Source organism: Podarcis pityusensis (assembly GCF_964106645.2).
Source record: "Podarcis pityusensis genome assembly, chromosome: 16".
Lineage (NCBI taxonomy): Eukaryota > Metazoa > Chordata > Lepidosauria > Squamata > Lacertidae > Podarcis > Podarcis pityusensis.
The window spans coordinates 13,214,107-13,234,754 of record NC_138041.1 but is presented as its reverse complement, the minus strand read 5'-3'; the positions used below and the strand labels follow the sequence as shown (position 1 = coordinate 13,234,754).

General features: G+C 46.9%; 1 long non-coding RNA gene across 1 annotated transcript in view; it reads left to right on the top strand.

Annotated features, from left to right (window-relative positions):
- The first annotated feature begins 277 nt into the window (after positions 1–277).
- The window catches only part of LOC308465681, a 37,889-nt gene continuing 17,518 nt past the window's right edge, over positions 278–20,648 (top strand). Inside the window, exons 1-2 of the long non-coding RNA XR_013980536.1 lie at positions 278–494; positions 4,702–4,835. This is a non-coding gene — a long non-coding RNA (uncharacterized lncRNA). The remainder of the gene's footprint in view (positions 495–4,701; positions 4,836–20,648) is intronic.

Here is a 20,648-nt window from a genome sequence, read left to right as displayed (position 1 = left end):
TCTTTTTACACCAACATTACAAGCAACAGGAATTTTTTTTTTTAAAAAAAAAACCCTTCAAAGGGGGAATGGTCTCTTGCAAACAGGGCTGTGAAAAGCAGGGGGTGATTTGGGCTCACCTAGGACAATTAGATATTCGCTAAATAATTGCTTCTTGGTTCATAAAGCACTGCAGGTCTAGCTATGCCAGAATAATGGAAAACGGCACATAGGAGACAGAGGGAGGGAAGGCACAGGCAGTAAACTAGTGGGGGGACTTTTTCAGGTTGAGGTGCACTTTCTGGACAATATTCTGAGGAACAAATGCCAGAGGTGGGTGGAGCCAGAGGTAAAAGAAGGGGGAGCAATGGATGGAAATGTTACCATGCTGCAATGGGCTGCTTTCTTCACGTTCATGCCCCCCCCTCCATTTGTCTTCTAATCTCTGGAGGGCTGCCACATGGAAGATGGAACAAGCCTGCTTTCTGCAGTTCCAGAAGGCGGAACCTTAACTGGTGGGTTCAAATTACCTTGGGGGAGATTCTGACTTTCCGATGGTGAGAGATGTTTGGCAGTGGAGAGGGCTCCCTTGGAAGATGGTGGGCTATCATTTGCTGGAGGTCTTTAAACAGAGGTTAGAGGGCTATCTGCCATGGATTCTTTAGTTGTGATTCCTGCATTGCTGCGGGTTGGACTAGATGGACCTTGTGGGTCTCTTCCAGCTCTAATCTCATTTGTTGTCATTTGAATCCATTGGTTGGCTGATTGATGGATTGGTTGGTTTGGGTTCTACTCTCTAGAGCAACAGAAACTAAGATGGGATATTATCTCTCCACTTGGGGTGAGGGGATTTAACAGCAGCATGGCGTAGTGGCTAGAGTGTTTGAAAAGCACCTGGAAGGTCAGGGTTCAAATCCCCACTAAGCCATGCAGCTCCCAGGGAGACTTTGGGATAGTCACCAACTCTCAGTCTAACCTAACACATAGGGTTGTTCTGAGGATAATATGGTGGGGGGCCATATATACCACCTTGAGCTCCTTGAAGGGAGGAACGTGATATATAAGTGCATTAAGAAATAAGAAGAAGAAATTTGGGGGATTCCTTGTCCTGAGTGCATGCTGAACCGTCTGTCTCCTGAGGCCTTTTCTTCATGGATTATATCATCCCTGCCTGGCTGACCCTTACTGCATACATGCCATGTATTATTCAAGGAGCGTAATTGCCCTAATAAAAGGGACATAAAGATTGCAGTGCAAACACTCAGACACCCAGGAGTCAGAGAGATTTACTTCCCCAGGGGCTGCAGTTCTCGCACTGGACAAGGCTCTACTCTCCATCTATAAAATCAACCAGGAGAGGAGGTGCTGTCCTGAGATAGCTCAGTTGGTAGCGCATGAGAGTTTTAATCTCAGCGTCATGGGTTTGATCCCCACATTGGGTGAAAGATTCCCACATTGCAGGGGGTTGGACTAGAAGACCACTGCAGCCCTTTCCAGCTCTATGATTCTAGGTCTCTGCTGTCACTGGGTGTGTCTACACCAGAAGTGGGGAACCTCCAGCTCACAGGTATCACTAGGCCCACCAGATCACCCAGTTTGGCCCACAAGGCCAGCTCTGACAAGACACACCCACCTGCCCTGCACTTGAAAGATTTGGCCTCTTGGACCACAGTCTCCACTTCCATGAAGAAGGACTTGCAGCAAGAGTTAGATTGCACCTCACAGTGGCTGGCAAGAATGCGCTTGCTAGGAGTTGTTCGACTACCTCAGAAGTACATGTGAAAAGGATCTAGGCATCTTAGTTGAGCACAGACTTGAGATGAGTCAACAGTGTGATGCAGCAGCAAAAAAAGCTAATGCTATTCTAGACTGCATCAACAGACGTATAGCGTCCAGGTCAAGGGAAGCAATACTACCACTCTATTCTGCCTTGGTCAGACCACACCTGGAATACTGTGTCCAGTTCTGGGCACCACAATTTAAGAAGGATATTGACAAGCTGGAATGTGTGCAGAGGAGGGCAACCATATTGTTGCCCAGGACTGACCTGCTGGGAGCCTGAAGGGCCCTGCCCTGCTTCTCTCCACCTGGCTTGGGGTGGGGCCTGACAGGCTCCATAAAGGACAGGGCAGGGAGGGCTCCGTTTTTGTTTTTAAAATTGCTTTTATTTTTTATCTATGTCATTTTAAATTGTGATTGATATTAATGCTGTATTCTTGGTTTTAGCTTTTATTATTTATGTGGAAATTGTTTTCCGTTTGGTTGTGTACTTTTTGATGTGTTTTATTTATTGTTTATGACTTTTGTCATGTTGGTAAATGTAAATCTTGTCACGTTGTAAGCCGCCTTGAGCACTATTTTTTAACTATGGAAAGGCGGCATACAAATAAAATGATGATGATGATGATGATGTTGACAAGGGGGAATGTATGCAGAAGAGGGTAACCAAGCTGATCAAGGGTCTGGAAACCAAGCCTTATGAGGAACGGCCGAGGGAACTGGATATGCCTAGCCTAGAGAAATGGAGACTGAGAATTGATAGGATAGCCATCTTCAAACATCTGTAGGGCTGTCCCATGGAAGATGGAGCAAGCTTGTTTTCTGCTGTTCCAGAGGGTAGAACCGAACCCAATGGCTTCCAATTGCAAGAACAGAGATTCTGACTCAGCAGCAGGAAGAACTTTCTGACAGTGAGAGCTGTTCAGCAGTGGAACAGAACACCTAGGAAGGTGGTAGACTCTCCTTCATTGGAGGTGTTTAAACCGAGGTTAGATGGCCATCTGTCTGGGATCCTGCAGCTAAAAAATGCATCCCTGCATTGCAGGGCCTTAGACTAGATGTCCCTTGGGGGTCCCATCCAGCTCTACAGTTGTATGATTCTATGGCATGGAGAGCCTAGAACCATGAACACACTGCAACATTTTGCCATAGGACTCACTGATTACTGTCAGGAGTGCATGCAGGAGCCAGGCCCTGTGACCAGTAGGGCTTCGCAAAACTGGGGCCTTCCTAAGTTTGTTCTGGAGAGGCAAGGCGCAGCTGCACAGGTGAGGCCACTTGGTAACTCACTGCACCTGGTGGCAAGAGCCGGGAAGGGATATAAGGTCAGCATTTCCCTTCGGCTTTTTGCCGCAGCAACACGCTTCCTGCCTTGCTGCATTTGGCTTCTTACTTCCTGATCCTCGGACCTTGGCTTCCTGACTCCCTGCTTCGAGATCCTCGGACCCTTGACTTCGTGACTTCCTGCTTCCTGACCCTCAGACCCCTGGCTTCTGGACTCTCGTTCCTGCTCCCACTCCGCCATCTTGCCCCCGGTCCCGACATCCTCAGCCTGGGAGTTTGATCACCCGTAGACCGGCCATGAAAATTACTACCATTTCCCATACTTTATATGTTTATATCCTCTGACCTGATGGGTAACAAGGAGAGAGCAGGTAATCTCAGGAAACTCAGTCCCACCCACAGTGGTTCATGCTCAGCTTTTTGCTGCTCACCTTGAGCACAATGCTCTCTTCCGCCCGCCCACCCCCCCTTCAAAGCCGGGTCATGTATTATAGCGATGCTTCCCCTCGCATCACGTCTCGGCCCTTCTCCAGACTTGGCATCAGTAATAGCCAGTGGATGGAGGTGTCTGCCAGCCTAGGCGGTAGTTCAGAAGGCAGGAGGACAGGTCTTGGCTTTGGGCAGCATCCAACAGATTGCAGAGAAAGCTGCTGATGTTTCTCTCCTTTCCCCCACCACACTTCGCGCGCACACACACACACACACACACACACACTTTCCACAACTGCAGCCTGGCTGTTACCGACAGTTGTCAACCTGCCAAGGCTGAAGGAGCCACTACAAAAATTAATCAGGGAATGGAGAGACTCGGAGCTGGGAGTCGTTCCAGGCAGGGGCTACTGAACTTCCCAGGGTTTGCTCATGATTGTAAATAATCTCTTCCCTTTCCCCACACACTCAGTTCCAGTAAAAAAATGGGGGGGGGGGAGTAGGGATATGGGGTGAAGCACTGGGTGTTTTAGCGCTGCCTCTGAAACAAATGGCATTGAAAACACTGGGATGCATGACCGTGTCAATCAATTTCACATGATGTGAATTTCTAATGCACAGGAGATAGAGAGATAGATAGATAGATAGATGATAGATAGATGATAGAGCTACATCTGAATGCCACCTTTCCTTCAGAGACCTCTTTGCTTCCTAACCTGTAAAGCACTGCAGCTATTAGCTACCCTACCTAAGTCAGAGATGGGTTGATGGCTTGCCTTGCAAACAGACCTGAGAGGCAGGAATGGGAGACTAATCCATGTATTGCAGATTTCAGAAAAGCTCTGGCAGCTCCCTAATGCAGGGAGGAGGAAGGATGCCCCCCATCTGGTTCCTAAGGGGGAGTGGCATTTGGGGGAGGCTTTCACCCAAATGAATGGCTGCAGCCTCTCATATATTGTTGGGGTAGGTAACATCAGGCCTGAGGGCCAAATCTGGCCCTCCAGTCCTTTCTGTATGGCCTTCAGGACTCTCCTCAGGCCACACTCTCAGTAGAGCATGAGCCTCTTGATCTCAGAGTCATGGGTTTGAGCAACACTCTGGGAAAAATGATTCCTGCATTGCAGGGGGTTGGACTGGATGACCCTCGTGATCCCTCTATGATTCACACCCTCCTTGAGTGCTTTTGCCTAGCTGGGATATAAATGCTGACCATGCCTCTTGCTTGTCCAGATGGAAGGTAGAAAGGCATGTCTGCCAACTCCACAAAGGGAGAATGTACATTTGTTGTCCCACCCACTTTGCCTCTGACTCTGCCCACCCCGGAAGTCTGCCCAGAAAAGAATGTGGCTGGTGTTTTGGATCAGGTTAGCCATATTGATTTGTATGCTGTTGGTGGATTTTTGTCATTGTCTTGTTGGGCTGTGTATGTGATAAAGGGGAGCCATACTGGGATGAAGGTGTCTTCTTCTATTTGTCAGTTTCAGTTTATTGGTTAATTTTTCTAGTAGGGCTGTTTCCCATACTATTTGGTACCATTGGTCCATGCTTACTCTTGACAGGTCTCTCCAGTGTCTGGCTATGATGCTTCTGGCTGCTGAAAGTAGGTGGGTTATGAGTTCTTTGTGGTGTAAGTGGGCATTATTGTCTTGGAAGATGTTTGGTAAGGCCAATTCTGATCCAAAACACCCACCCACCCCACTCACACATGAAAAACAAAGACCACCACAGCCAACCACAAATGAATAACCACACCCTAGGCCAACCCCACCACCAAAGTAACACAAGCGAACAGCAAAGAACCTGCACAAGCAACGCTGACACCAAACCCTACATATAGTAAGTAAAATAGAAACATTGCTACCCCACCTCACCCCCACCCATCTTCCCCCCGCTCCACCTCTTTCCCTCTTTTCTTCCTAATGTCTCAACAAATGAAACTGATATGTAAGAATGATACATGGGGGGGAAAATATGAGAGAGAGACATTGCACACACTTTTGTAAATCAAGAAAATCTTTTTAAAAAGAATGCGGCCCTGAAACTGGAAAGAAGGGATCCTTACCCCACAGATATATAGAACAGCAGCAGACAAGCCCCTTTTAATTGCCTGCTGGCCTGCAGAGAAGGGAGCAGCAACCACTGCGAGTGAGGGGGAGACCATCCCCTCTGTTATTTCCCTGCTGTTATATATCTACATTCATGTTGTAACTTCCCGCTCTTGGATAATTAGCCAATATCTATATTTATATCAAAGCCACATGTGTTGTAGAGAACAGCCAACGTTCCTCTTTAGAGAATGCCTGGCAGGCTATAAATAGCCCCCATCTGTAATTATCTCCAGAACGATTTGTTATAATGGGGAGGGGGGAGGGCTGGGAGAGCAAGGACATCAACAGGGGAAGGAAATTCAAGGCGGCTCATTCAAGTGGGAAGTTCAGCTCGGCATTAAAAAAAGAAAAAGAAAATCCCTCATCTGGTCCTATCAGGGGCAACCGACTCAACTTGACACTAAAATAGCTGAGGTTTGCGGGGGGGGGGAGGGAATCTGACTTGACTGGCTACGTGCCTCTGAGCATATCCAAAGTGCCCCACCCTCCCCGTTTCTTGTGCAAGTTCAGGACCTCCGTTTGCATAGGCATTTTGGGTTGCCAGGTCAGGAGCAAACCAGCCCCAAAGATTTCAGGGACCAAATCTGAGTCCTGGGGTGGTGGTGGCCTGCAGTGCTGTTATGGGGTCAGGCCTTGGAGACGGAGGTTAATTGGGAGACTGGAGTGGAAGCGGGCAGCCACTGCCCCCCCTCCCCACAAAGAGTGTCTATGCTATATTTTGAGACCAGCTCCTGCTAGGTTTTGAAGTTTTGAAGTTGCATGCAGAGTATTCATAAAAATTGTTGTTATTATAATTATTTAAGGCACTCTAGTCTGCCTGGATTGTATGGAAGTGAGAGCTGGACCATAAAGAAGGCTGATCGCCAAAGAATTGATGCTTTTGAATTATGGTGCTGGAGGAGACTCTTGAGAGTCCCATGGACTGCAAGAAGATCAAACCTATCCATTCTTAAGGAAATCATCCCTGAGTGCTGACTGGAAGGACAGATCCTGAAGCTGAGGCTCCAATACTTTGGCCACCTCATGAGAAGAGAAGACTCCCTTGAAAACCCTGATGTTGGGAAAGATTGAGGGCACAAGGAGAAGGAGACGACAGAGGACGAGATGATTGGACAGTGTTCTCGAAGCTACCAGCATGAGTCTGACCAAACTGCGGGAGGCAGTGGAAGACAGGAGTGCCTGGCGTGCTCTGGTCCATGGGGTCACGAAGAGTTGGACATGACTAAACAACAAGTCCGCCTGGAATTTCAGGCCCTCCGCCAGCCACCTGGAGTGGGCCAGGCAAACCTGGGGACTTCAGATGAGACTAGGAGGTCTGGCATAAACTTCTGCCTGCTACATGCCAGATGAATGACTGGCGGTGGCTGTGGCTGTGGCCTTCAGACCCTGCTTGTGGCTTCCTGGAGGTATTTAGAGTCAGAATTGAGGAGTTGGAAAGAACTCAAAGGGTCGTCTAGTCCAACCTCCTCGAATGCAGGAATCAAAACTAATTTGGCTGAACTTTGCTTTTAAAAATGAACGAACAAACAGCAGGACAGTGAGCAAGAGACGCCTTTAGCCTCCTAGATCCCGCCAGTTCTTAACTCCACGGTGGAAAACTCCCTACCCTCCAACATTTCTCCAATGAAAATAGGGACATCCTAAGGAAAAGTAGGACATTCTGGGATCAGATCAGAAACTGGGACAGCTTCTGTAAATCCAGGACTGTCCCTGGAAAATAGGGGCACTTACAGTGGCGGAGCTTCATGCTCCACCACCGGGGGGCGGAGAGCAGGTGGGGGCGGGGCTGGCATGCACCCCGGGGGCATGTTGCGCCCCCTGTAGGGATGTAGCTTGCGTCCTGGGGGTGTGGCTTGTGTCCTGGGGGCGTGGCACCCAGCGCGGGCAGGGGTGTCAGCCGCGATGGCAGCCAGCCGGGATCATGCTGCCGGGGGCGGGGCGCTCCCCCCGCATGCCTCTTCCTCTGCTAGTGGGCACTTAGAAGGTCTGCAAATACAACGCAGAAATTAACAGTCAGGGAAATGGGGTAAACTGCCTTGTGACTGCAGCCGAAGAATAATTGGAAGAAGGCAACGGTGTATCTGATGAGCGCATGCCAGCAGACTCCATTTCTTTCACGTTGTGGGGGTGAGGAGAGCTGTCCCGGGGTTCATTTCCATGGTAATAACAGCATCCTGAGAAACCTCTCTGCCTTTCCCCACATAGCTACACAGAGCATTGTCTTTAACTGCCTGAGATTGCTATCTCTCCCTTTGATTTTATCAGCTCTTCTCATCGAGAAAAGGAAACAAAGAGGCAGGGGCAGGCCTCTCTGAATTTCCTATGCTAAATTATGCTAAAAGGAGCTGTTCCAAAAGGAACCTGGCAGAGCCTGGATAGAAAAGCAAACTGGATCAGACCAAAGGCCCATCCAGCATGGGGGGAGGAGTGTCATCCCCCCCCCTCCAGCAAAGTGGGAGGGTGGGGCTTGCAAGCACCTCTCAAAAGGATGCATCTGTTTCCAGTGCCTGGCTTCCACAGGTAGACTGCTGCTGGATATGGAGATTCCATTGTAGCTAAAGAAGACGACGACCTGACCTGTACCCTGTGATCGTCCCCTGAGGCCCTTCTTTGTGCGCCTCCTCCATGGGAGGTCCAGAGGGTGGCAATACAAGGATGGGCCTTTTCAGTGATGGCTCCCTACTTGTGGAATGCTCTCCCCTGTTACATAACTTTAGGCACCACGCCAAAACATTTTGCTGTTTCATCATGCCTTTGGCTTTTAATTATATATGGTCTTTTTGTGTGGGCAGGATGTTTTAACCTGGGGTTTTTAAAAAAAAATAAATTAAAAAATACATATATCTTTGAGATTGGTTTTTAATGCTGGTTTTAATGTATTTTTGTTTGTTTAAAGCATTGCAAAATGCTTTGAGCTGCCCAAAACCAACTAACAAATTTGTTTGTTTGGTCCGTAACATTTATACGCCACTTGATAGAAAAACAAACAAAACAAACCTCAAAGCGGTTTTTCCAAAAAGATGCAACAATAGAATTATCACTAAGAAAATTAACAATAATTTTAAAAGTTTGAAAAGTTAAGAGCAGTAGGCTAAAAACTTATTACTATTATTATTATTATTATTATTATTATTATTTTATTGTTTCTACCCCGCCCATCCAGCTCAGTGTCCCCAGCCACTCTGGGCGGCTGCCAACAGATTAAAAACAGAACAAAACATCACACATTAAAAACTTCCCTAAACAGGGCTGCTGTCATGGTCCGGTTTACGGGCGGTCGAAGTCCCGGCTGAGGACGTTGGGACCGGGGGTAAGATGGCAGGGTGGGAGCTGGAATGAGAGTCCAGAAGCCAGAGGTCCAAGGGTCAGGAAGCAGGGAGTCACGAAGTCAAGGGTCCGAGGGTCGAGAAGCAAGGAGTTAAGAAGCAGAGGTCTGAGGATCAGTAAGCAAGAAGCCAAACGCAGCAAGGCATGAAACAAGCTGCTGTGGCAAAGAGCCGAAGGGAAGTGCTGACCTTATATCCCTTCCCGGCTCTTGCCACCAGGTGCAGCGAGTTACCAAGCGGCCTCACCTATGCGGCCGCGCCTTGCCTCTCCAGAACAAACTTAGGAAGGGCCCAGTCCTGCAAAGCCCTACTGGTCACAGGGTCCGGCTCCTTCACGCACTCCTGACAGCTGCCTTCAGATATCTTCTAAAAGTCAGATCATTGTTTATTTCCTTGACATCTGGTGGGAGGGCGTCCCACAGGGCAGGCGCCACTACCAAGAAGGCCCTCTGCCTGGTTCCCTGTAACCTCACAGTGAGGAAACTGCCAGAAGGCCCTTGGCGCTGGACCTCAGTGTCCAGGCTAAACGATGGGGGTGGAGACGCTCCTTCAGGTGTACTGTGCTGAGGCCGTTTAGGGCTTTAAAGGTCAGCACCAACACTTTGAATTGTGCTTGGAAACGTACTGGGAGCCAATGTAGGTCTTTCAGGACCAGTATTATATGGTCTCGGCAGCCACTCCCAGTCACCAGTCTAGCTGCTGCATTCTGGATTAGTTGCAGTTTCCGCATCACCTTCAAAGGTAGCCCCATGTAGAGCGTGTGCAGTAGACCAAGAGGGAGATAACTAGAGCATGCACCACTCCGGTGAGACAGTCTGCGGGCAGAAGGGGTCTCAGCCGGTGTACCAGATGGAGCTGGTAGACAGCTGCCCTGGACCAGAGGTGAAGCAACCTGCTCCGGTACCCAGAACTCAGTACATAACAGTGGTACTCGTCCCAGGGGCGTGACACATGTCCCGGGAGCCATGGTGCATGCCTGGGGGGGTGCCACCAATCAGGGGTCGGCATTTTGTCACACACACCCCCGTTGGAATGGTACCCAGGGCAGACTGCCCCCTGCCCCCCTTGGAACACCCCTGCCCTGGACACAGAATTGACCTGCACCTCCATGGATAGCTGTGAGTCCAAAATGACTCCCAGGCTGCGAGATTAAAACTCACATCAACTTTCTAAACATCTAGGTAGACTTGTTTAAACAGATATGTTTCTCTTGGGCGTCAAAAGGAGTACAGGCATGGTCTGACCAAAGCAAAATAGAGCAGTACTAAGATTTACTTTGACCTGAGCAGTATACTTCTGCTGATGCAGCCTAGAGTAGCATTAGCGGTTTTTGCTGCTGCATCACATTGTTGACCCGTGTTTAGCTTGTGGTCTACTAAGACCACCAGATCCTTTCCACATGTATTACTGACAACCCAGGCGTCCCCCATCTTATATTTGTGCAGCTTGTTCTTCCGTGAAATTCATTTTGTTAGTTTTGGTCCAGTTTGGGTCCAATCTGTTAAGTTCATCTTGGATCCCGATTCTGTCTTCTGCGGCATTAGTTACCCCTCCCAGTTTGATGTCATCTGCAAACTGGATGACAAGGTACTCCAAAACTCGGGTTGCCATATCTTCTCTTTTTCCAGGACACGTCCTCTTTTTCATGAGTCATCACAGCAATCCATAGTTAAAAGCAGAAGTCGGCAAATGTGTCCTCTTTTTTGCTCTTCAAAATATGGCAACCCGACCCCACTCAGCGGTTTCATGTAGTGTTAAAAAGCATGCGGGATATAACCGAACCCTGAGGAAACCGCCACTCCCCCCCCCATTGAAGGCGCCAACATCAACACTCAGAGCCTGATCATCAGCAATGGAAGGAAAGGTCGGATCTCGTGGAGACCAAATGCTGTGTATATAAATAAGGAATATGATGAAACTAATGCACTCCCAGCAATTCACTGCCTCTGTAAACAAGATTTGTTTGCTCCGGATAATAACCGCCCAGTTCACCATTCCTGGGCTTGCACCACCTCCCTCCCCAGATCATGTAAACAAGCTTGTTTGAAATCCATTTCTGTGGTCTGCTATCAGCTAACGTTCTCCTCCTTTGCCTTGGGTGATTTTATCCCCCCCTCCCCCGCCTTCCCAGTCATCTAGGGTGTTTTCAAAATAAAAATTAAAAAAGCGTAAGCTTTCGCCAGGGGTCTGTCTTATTTAATCTTGTAACACTTCCTGTACATTGCAGACATTATATAAATAATGAATAAGAAGAAGCAGTTGCACAGTGGTGGAGATTTTTTTATTTTGTACTAAAAAAAAAAACTTGTAGGCAGAACGAGATTCGATAAATGGGAGGGGAAGTTAGAGGGAAGAATCGCTCCCCCCAGTACACACACACACACACCTCCACAACCCGTGCTAGAAGTCAAGAAATGAAAAATAGGTCAGGTGTTTTAATATCTGCATTAGTTCAGAATAAATCATGACCCTCCTTTTTATTTTTTTTATTTTTTAGAAAAATGCAAGGGATGAAGTGAAATTCTGCACTCCCTGAGCCGATATACAAACTGAAATGCAGCGAACTTAATTGCTGTTATCCGAATTTTATGGTGCAGTTCTCCAAACGAAAGCATTCTTTAAAAAATGCATAAGTATAGATATAGATCTCTTCTATCTATAACTATTGCATTATAATAGGGGGATTGCTTGCAAAAATTTCACAGATTAGGCAAATTTACATCCAATAATGTGCATATTAGAAGAAATGCACACAAATTTAATTCAGTCATATAAATATATATGACTGCACTAAAAATATATATCACAGCTAACGGCACAAACAGGGGGAGGGGGAAAGACTCTACAAAAATGCTGTCCCTTAATCCAGGCCCTGACGAAGGAGCAAAATGAGCAGGCAATATCATGAAGTATATTGACAGTTCATGAAGTTATGCCAAGTTTCCTTTCTAAGTTGGGAATCACGGGGCATGTATTTGAAATGGCAACCAGATATTCAGAGGCTTAGTAAGGGCAGATGGCCAGTCAGTGGCGCCATTCCAACTGCCCATTGGCTTTTTGCCTGCAGCCTGACACAACAGAACATTCAGTCAGTTAGTAAGACTCATAGGGTAGGAGGAAATTAGAGATATGCGATGTTCTCCCAGAATTTAGGTCAGCCATGTGGTCCTGCTGCCTGCAGCAGAAACAACACAAAGAGTTTTGTGGTTTCTTAAGGACTAGCATATTTATTTGGTCATACTTCATAAATCAGAGCCCACTTTTGCTTATTCTGCAAAGGGGTGAATCCAAGGCAACTTCTCCCAGGAGTAGCAGAAGAATAGATAGATAGATATAGATAGATAGATAGATAGATAGATAGATAGATAGATAGATGATAGATAGATAATAGATAGATAGATAGATAGATAGATAGATAGATAGATAGATGATGATAGATAGATAGATAGATAGATAGATAGATAGATAGATAGATAGATAGATGATAGATAGATAGATAGATAGATAGATGATAGATAGATAGATAGATGATAGATGATAGATAGATAGATGATAGATAGATAGATAGATAGATAGATAGATAGATGATATAGATAGATAGATGATAGATGATAGATAGATAGATAGATATTGTGGACAGACATGTACCTATAAAAGATATGTTTAACATGCATGAATTGTTATAGGGAGGTTTGCATTTGCAGAATTCCTGTTTTGCCGAGAACTGTGGCAAGTGCAGAAGGTGCTCGTGCAACTAAAGCTGCGAAAAGGAGAGCGGAGACTTATGCTTCAATGTTATGTTAATTGATGACTCATCCCTGGGAGTCCAGGTCTCTCTCAGAAGCTGCCAGATTCTTACTTATCTGACTTAACTGAATCTCACCCTGGGACCAGAAAGAGAACTGTTCATGGACTACATTAACAAGTGAGAACTTAAAGAAAACCTAGCTGCTTTGCTAGTTGTTTAAGAGCAATGGGCCGATTTGTATTTACAACAGGTTTGGGTAACAAGTTTAAAGACAGTCTGCGGCAAAAGTTTGGAACTCGTTCTTGGCGTGGAGAGTTTGTGGATTCATACTCGGCACTAGGCCCAGATCAGGGAATTCCACTCATGTGGCGCTGTGGGTTAAATCACAGAGCCTAGGACTTGCTGATCAGAAGTTCGGCAGTTTGAATCCCCGCGACGGGGTGAGCTCCTGTTGCTCGGTCCCTGCTCCTGCCAACCTAGCAGTTCGAAAGCACGTCAAAGTAGATAAATAGGTTCCGCTCCGGCGGGAAGGTAAAGGGCGTTTCTGTGCGCTGCTCTGGTTCGCCAGAAGCAGCTTAGTCATGCTGGCCACATGACCCGGAAGCTGTTCGCCGGCTCCCTCGGCCAATAAAGCGAGATGAGCACCGCAACCCCAGAGTCGGTCACGACTAGACCTAATGGTCAGGGGTCCTTTTACCTTTACCTTTAACAGTACGTGGCCCTCTGGGTTTAGTTGAACTTCAATTCCCACCCACCCCTGCCATGCTGATGGGAGCTGATGGAACTGCCTGGGGCTGGTGGAAGTTGGAGTCTGACAACATAGAGGGTGACTTGTTTCCCACACACCCGGCAGAGGCAGCTGCAGTACAGTAGAATATAGTAGGCTGCATATCGCAAGATGAGCATTGGAAGGCTGTAGGTTGCCTTGCGAAGCGTTTCACCCAGTGGCTTGAAATGCACCCAGCCCGTTGTAAATCAGTCCTAAGTGCAAGACCTCAGAGAGGCCAGGGGACGCTGGTCCATTAGGGCAGATGGATTGATGCCTCATCAGCCTCAGTCTGCTCTCAGACGCCTGCTTGCCTTTTTATTTACAATATGTCCGGGGGGGGGGGCGGGTAGCTCTGCTTGTCAGCTTCCTCTTGCTCAGGGCTCATCCTGATTGCTTTTTGCACTGTCTTTCTAGGCACAGCCCCACACTTAAAAGTGCTGTGTTCGAGTCGTCCCCCCACAAAAACCCACTCTTTACCACTGATTGAGAACAAACAGCAATCCATGGAAAACCCAAATTTCTGCATGTTCTGATTCAGCATTAAAGAGCAGGTTTTCACCAAGAAAGTGCTGACCCGCCTCCAAAAAATGGTGTTTGGACATGCACTTTAAAGCACCAACTTATGCCTAGAAAGTGAGGGATAAAAGGTGAGTGTGGATGAGCCCTCGCTTTCAGTATTGCCCTTGCAGAAGTGGGCAGGGATGAGGATGGAGGAAAAATGAGTCAGCTTTGCCTGTTTTTGGTTAAACCACAGAGCCTAGGACTTGCTGATCAGAAGGTCGGTGGTTCGAATCCCCACGGCGGGGTGAGCTCCCATTGCTCGGTCCCTGCTCCTGCCAACCTAGCAGTTCGAAAGCACATCAAAGTGCAAGTAGATCAATAGGTACCGCTCTGGCGGGAAGGTAAACGGCGTTTCTGTGTGCTGCTCTGGTTCGCCGGAAGCGGCTTAGTCATGCTGGCCACATGACCTGGAAGCTGTACACCAGCTTCCATGGCCAATAAAGTGAGATGAGTGCTGCAACCCCAGAGTCAGACACGACTGGACCTAATGATCAGGGGGCCCTTTACCTTTACCTTACCCCCTACTGTTGGGCTCCCTGCCTTCCACCCTACCAGTTCCAATGGGCAGCAGCTACCACTGGGCATAGGAGATCAGCCACACTCGGCGATGATGCTCGCTTCGTGACCTTTGGCCAGGCAGGACCTTCTCTTAGCAGGACCTGCTACCCAGTTTCCCATTCATCCATCTGCCCAGCCCACCCTCACTGCCACAAGCCAGCAAACATCCTGTGCCCACTGAGCATGCTCAGCCCTCAATTGGGGGGTGTTTTGGTCAGGGAGGGGAATGCTCTCTTCGATCTTTTTTGTCTTACTGCAAACCTCAGCTTCTATTTCTGCAAACCTGACGCATCTGCCTTATGTATGGGTGGTGGTGTTTTGGCTACTTAAAGACCGGCACTGGGAGAATTGAGGATGTGATTAGTAAATATGATGGCAGTCATTTTTTCTAATAGGCAGCAGTAGTTTTTTTGGTTATTAAACAGTAAACGTTCTCGCCCTTCTGTCGATATCTCAAAAGGGCATCTTCAGTTGACGTTTTTGGAGACATGCAGATTTGTTTCAATGTAATTGCTTTGTCACTAAATCAATTGGTTAAAAGTCTAATTAAATCTGGGGGGGGGGGCAGGGATGGACGGACCCAAAAGCCCCACAGAAGATGCATTTGCTGCTGTGCTCTGCAGGATTTCCCTTGCTTTGAGGTTTTAAAAGGGAGAGGTTCGCCTATGGAATGGGTTTGCCTAACGGGAATAAATCTATGCTTTATATAATCTTCATTTTAATGGTCGTGATATCTAAGTGCATGTCTTCCCCCGGTGCCAATAAAAAATGATTTACAAATTCTCTGTACCTTGGTTGGCTTCTAAACAGCAAGATCATGCTACGGATGTGTGTTAAGAAGAAGAAAAATGAGCATAATATGGCCTATCAGGTGGTTTCTCTTTTTACTCGTGACTGCAGAATTGGGAGGAGAGAAACAGATAGATGGGGAGGCAGAGATGAGGGATGGATTCTCATAAACATACGGCCCAAAGGTTAATCTAAAGCAAAGGTGGAAAACTCTGAGGGCCACAGTCCCTTCTGGGTAGCCTTCCAGGGGCCACATGCCAGACTGGAGGACAGGGCCAAAGGCAAAACTGGACAAAGTAATGGATGCCAATTTTTACCTCTAAAGGGACCCCTGGCCGTTAGGTCCAGTCGCGGACGACTCTGGGGTTGCGGTGCTCATCTCGCTTTATTGGTCGAGGGAGCCGGCGTACAGCTACCGGGTCATGTGGCCAGCATGACTAAGCTGCTTCTGGCTAACCAGAGCAGCGCACAGAAATGCCGTTTACCTTCCCGCCGGAGCGGTACCTATTTATCTACTTGCACTTTGACGTGCTTTTGAACTGCTAGGTTGGCAGGAGCCGGGACCAAGCAACGGGAGCTCACCCGGTCGCGGGGATTCGAACCGCCAACCTTCTAATCAGCAAGTCCTAGGCTCTGTGGTTTAACCCACAGCACCACCCGCATCCCTTACCTCTCTCCTTTACGGTTTTATTTAAAAAATGGGGGGGGGGGGAGATGTGGCAAGGACAATGTCTCTCTGAAACATATGTTTGTACAGTGTTCTATACTTCTATACTTACTAAGTTTGGAAAGAAGACTGTATAACTATGACTGCAGAAAAGTTAAATCTTTCAGCAGATAACATTCTTTTGAACTGTATACCTCTTGTATTGAAGTTAGCAACAGGGCAACGAAAATGCATTCTATGCATCTAAATGGTGGCCAAGACTGATACTGATGAATTTGAAGAATAAAGATATGATACCCTTTAATCAATGGATCAACAGCATGACAACACTCGCAACTTATGAATGAGCTGCCTACAGACGGAGACATTGTTTGGATAAATATGACAACGTTCGGAATGAGTTTATACAGAATGTAGTAGGCTATTAATATCTACATATGTATTACGATCATAACACCATATCAATTTACTGTATGTACTCGAGTCTAATGCGCCATCGAATCTAATGTGCACCTCAATTTCCAGAACCTTGAAACAAACAAGCAAAGCATTTGCTGGTGAATGTAAATGTGCCATCAAATCTAACGCGCACCTTAGTTTTCGCAACGTAATTTGGCCAAAAAAGGTGAGCATTAGATTTGAGTATAAAAGAATGTGTGGGAGTATATTACATTGTATTTTGTGTCTCTCTCTGTGTATGTATATACGAGAGAGTGTGTATTTTCACTTTTTGAAACAACGCGAGAACCAAAACTCAGCCCTCTTTTGAAATTTGCCCTTAACTGAATGCGCTTCTCCAGCCAAACAGGGTTCACAAACAGTATGTATTAGGGGAAAGTGTACATGACCAGCGTGGCATAGCGGTTAGAGTGTTGGACTGGGACCTGGGAGATCAGGGTTCAAGTCCCTGTACAGCCATGAAGCTCGCTAGATAAACATGGGCCAGTCAGATTAAACAATAATTGCACTACAGTGGTACCTTGGTTTTCAAACTTAATCCATTCCGTAAGTCTGTTCCAAAACAAAAGTGTTCCAAACCAAGATGTGCTTTCCCATAGAAAGTAATGCAACATGGATTAATCCGTTCCAGACTTTTAAAAACAACCCCGAAAATAGCAATTTAACATGAATTTTACTCTCTAACAAGGCCATTGATCTGTAAAATGAAAGCAATAAACAATGTACTGCAGTCGCACAATCAATCAGTCAGTAGCTGAACTGGGTTCCACACAGTCACAAAAACAAAACAAAAAGAGCCTCAAAAATAAAAACGCAAAAAAATAGCAAACCTCAGACAGACCTCAGCATAACACTCAAAACGGAAGTGTGGCACTCAAAATGGAGCACTTTTGGCTTCCAAAAAAAGTTTGCAAACTGGAACACTTACTTCCAGGTTTGCAGTGTTTCGGTTCCAAGTTGTTTGAGTACCAAGGCGTTTGAAAACTAAGGTACTACTATACTTCAAAAAATCACTCCCAACAGTGTGAAGGAGGTCAAAAAAGAGGAATCATGGGCCAATTACGGGCTCCCTGAGAAATCCCACTTGGCCCTTTCAACAGGTAACTGACAGAGTCCGTACTGCATAGGGAGGGCACTGCAAAGGAGTAAGAGATACAAGTTGTTGTTGGCCAATTTGCTCACCCACACCTCCTCCAAACTCCACCCAAAGCAAAACCAAATGAGTGCTCCTTTGGGGGAAACAGGGTATGTGGCAGATTGCCTGCCCCCCCCCCCCCCGCCCCAAGAGTGGGAACAGCACTGTTGCAGAAGCTCCAGACTGGTGGGGGTTTTTTTGTTTTCACAGAGGGGTGTATTCTGCCATATATCATTGACACAATAATGGTGCATTTGTGAAGGATTTATTTTGGACAATGGCCACAGGGGCGGCCCAAGGATCTCTCCAGCACTCAGACAGGCCCTGCCTGGCATATTCACACCCAGCCTGCTCCTAGACTTGTCTTTTCCCCCTTCCTTTCTTAACTCGGCGCATTAAGCAGCCCTTATCAAAGATTTACGACCCTCTTCAGAAGAGCTTTGCCTCGCCGTTATTAACGGAGGAGCCCGCGTCCTCCAAGGAACGTCGAGACTCCCATCTGCAACGCGCCCGACATCTGCAGATGCCATTGTCAGGCAGATGCACCGCCAAGATGGGCAGGGTGCCCGACGGCTGAGCTGGCGCAGAAAGACTTTCTGCTGAGTCACAGGGCAGCCTGCTTGCTGGCATTGCAGCACAGCCCTGGGAGGATCAAAGGTCTCTGGGCATGCACAGAGTGTTTTTGCATGCCACCAAGCAAGCACGGTCCTTCCCAGTCTTACACATCCACGTCCTGAGTAATATAATAATAATAATAATAATAATAATAATAATAATAATTTATTATTTATACCCCACCCACTCTGGGCAGCTTCCAACAAAACACTAAAATACAATAACCTATTAAACATTAAAAGCTTCCCTAAACAGGGCTGCCTTCAGATGTCTTCTAAAAGACTGGTAGTTGTTGTTCTCTTTGACATCTGGTGGGAGGGCGTTCCACAGGGCGGGCGCCACTGCCGAGAAGGTCCTCGGCCTGGTTCCCTGTAACTTGGTTTCTCGCAGCGAGGGAACCGCCAGAAGGCCCTCAGTGCTGGACCTCAGTGTTCGGGCAGAACGAGCAAAGGAACTGTAATCCTAGACCTGCCCATCACTCTATTCTAAGCTCAGACTTATGTTTCCTTGTCCTGCTGCAGTGAGAAGATAGACTTGCCAAGGGAGGAGGATGTGAATGGTGTCTTGCCCAAGGGCTCGCCAAAATCTCAAGCCAACACCAACTAGATGGCCCTACAGATGGATGGATCGGTCTTATTTCTGTTCCCTGTTTATTGTTTATTCATAAGTGCTTATGAAGAAGAGCTGTAGCTCACTGGTAGAGCATCTGCTTTGTGTGCTCTGCCCTGGCATCTCCAAGGGGGGCTGGGAGAGACCTTTACTTGAGATCCTGGAGAGCTGCTGCCAGTCTGTGTTGGCAATACTGAGCAAGGTGGACCTGGTGGGCTAACTCCATATAAGGCAGCTGCCTACTTCCCCAAGACTGGTTTCCATATCATTCTGAAAATTTCTTATTTTAAAGCCACACGAAAACTCTCATTTCTGGTACACGCTCTTCCCTAATATGTCCATTTTCACAGGGTGTTTTATCCCACAATGCACACTATTCTGCGAATTATTTTTTGAAACCACCCAAAATCTCACATTCTTAGTGCGCCCTATAGCTAAGTGCGAAAGGAACATTTCGTTCAAAGATTACCATAATAAAGGACAAAAGTGGTAAGGACCTAACAGAAGCAGAAGACATCAAGAAGAGGTGGCAAGAATACACAGAGGAATTATACCAGAAAGATATGGTACACCCCAGGTAGTGGGGTTGCTGACCTTGAGCCAGACATCCTGGAGAGTGAAGTCAAATGGGCCTTAGAAAGCACTGCAAATAACAAGGGCAGTGGAAGTGATGGTATTCCAGCTGAACTATTTAAAATTTTAAAAGATGATGCTGTTAAGGTGCTACACTCAATATGCCAGCAAGTTTGGAAAACTAAGCAGTGGCCAGAGGATTGGAGAAGATCAGTCTACATCCCAATCCCAAAGAAGGGCAGTGCTAAAGAATGCTCCAACTACCGCACAATTGCACTCATTTCACATGCTAGCAAGGTTATGCTTAAAATTCTACAAGGAAGGCTCAAGCAGTATGTGGACCGAGAACTCCCAGAAGTGCAAGCTGGATTTAGAAGAGGCAGAGGAACCAGAGACCAAATTGCAAACATGCGCTGGATTATGGAGAAAGCTAGAGAGTTCCAGAAAGACATCTACTTCTGCTTCATCAACTATGCAAAAGCCTTCGACTGTGTCGACCACAGCAAACTATGGCAAGTTCTTAAAGAAATGGGAGTGCCTGATCACCTCATCTGTCTCCTGAGAAATCTCTATGTGGGACAAGAAGCTACAGTTAGAACTGGATATGGAACAACTGATTGGTTCAACATTGGGAAAGGAGTACGGCAAGGCTGTATATTGTCTCCCTGCTTATTTAACTTATATGCAGAATTCATCATGTGAAAGGCTGGGCTGGATGAATCCCTAGCTGGAATTAAGATTGCTTGAAGAAATATCAACAACCTCAGATATGCAGATGACACAACCTTGATGGCAGAAAGTGAGGAGGAATTAAAGAACCTTTTATTGAGGGTGAAAGAGGAGAGCGCAAAATATGGTCTGAAGGTCAACATCAAAAAAATGAAGATCATGGCCACTGGTCCCATCACCTCCTGGCAAATAGAAGGAGAAGAAATGGAGGCAGTGAGAGATTTTACTTTCTTGGGCTCCATGATCACTGCAGATGGTGACAGCAGCCACGAAATTAAGAGACGCCTGCTTCTTGGGAGGAAAGCAATGACAAACCTAGACAGCATCTTAAAAAGTAAAGACATCACCTTGCCAACAAAGGTTCGTATAGTTCAAGCTATGGTTTTCCTAGTAGTGATGTATGGAAGTGAGAGCTGGACCATAAAGAAGGCTGATCGCTGAAGAATTGATGCTTTTGAATTATGGTGCTGGAGGATACTCTTGAGAGTCCCATGGACTGCAAGATCAAACCTATCCATTCTGAAGGAAATC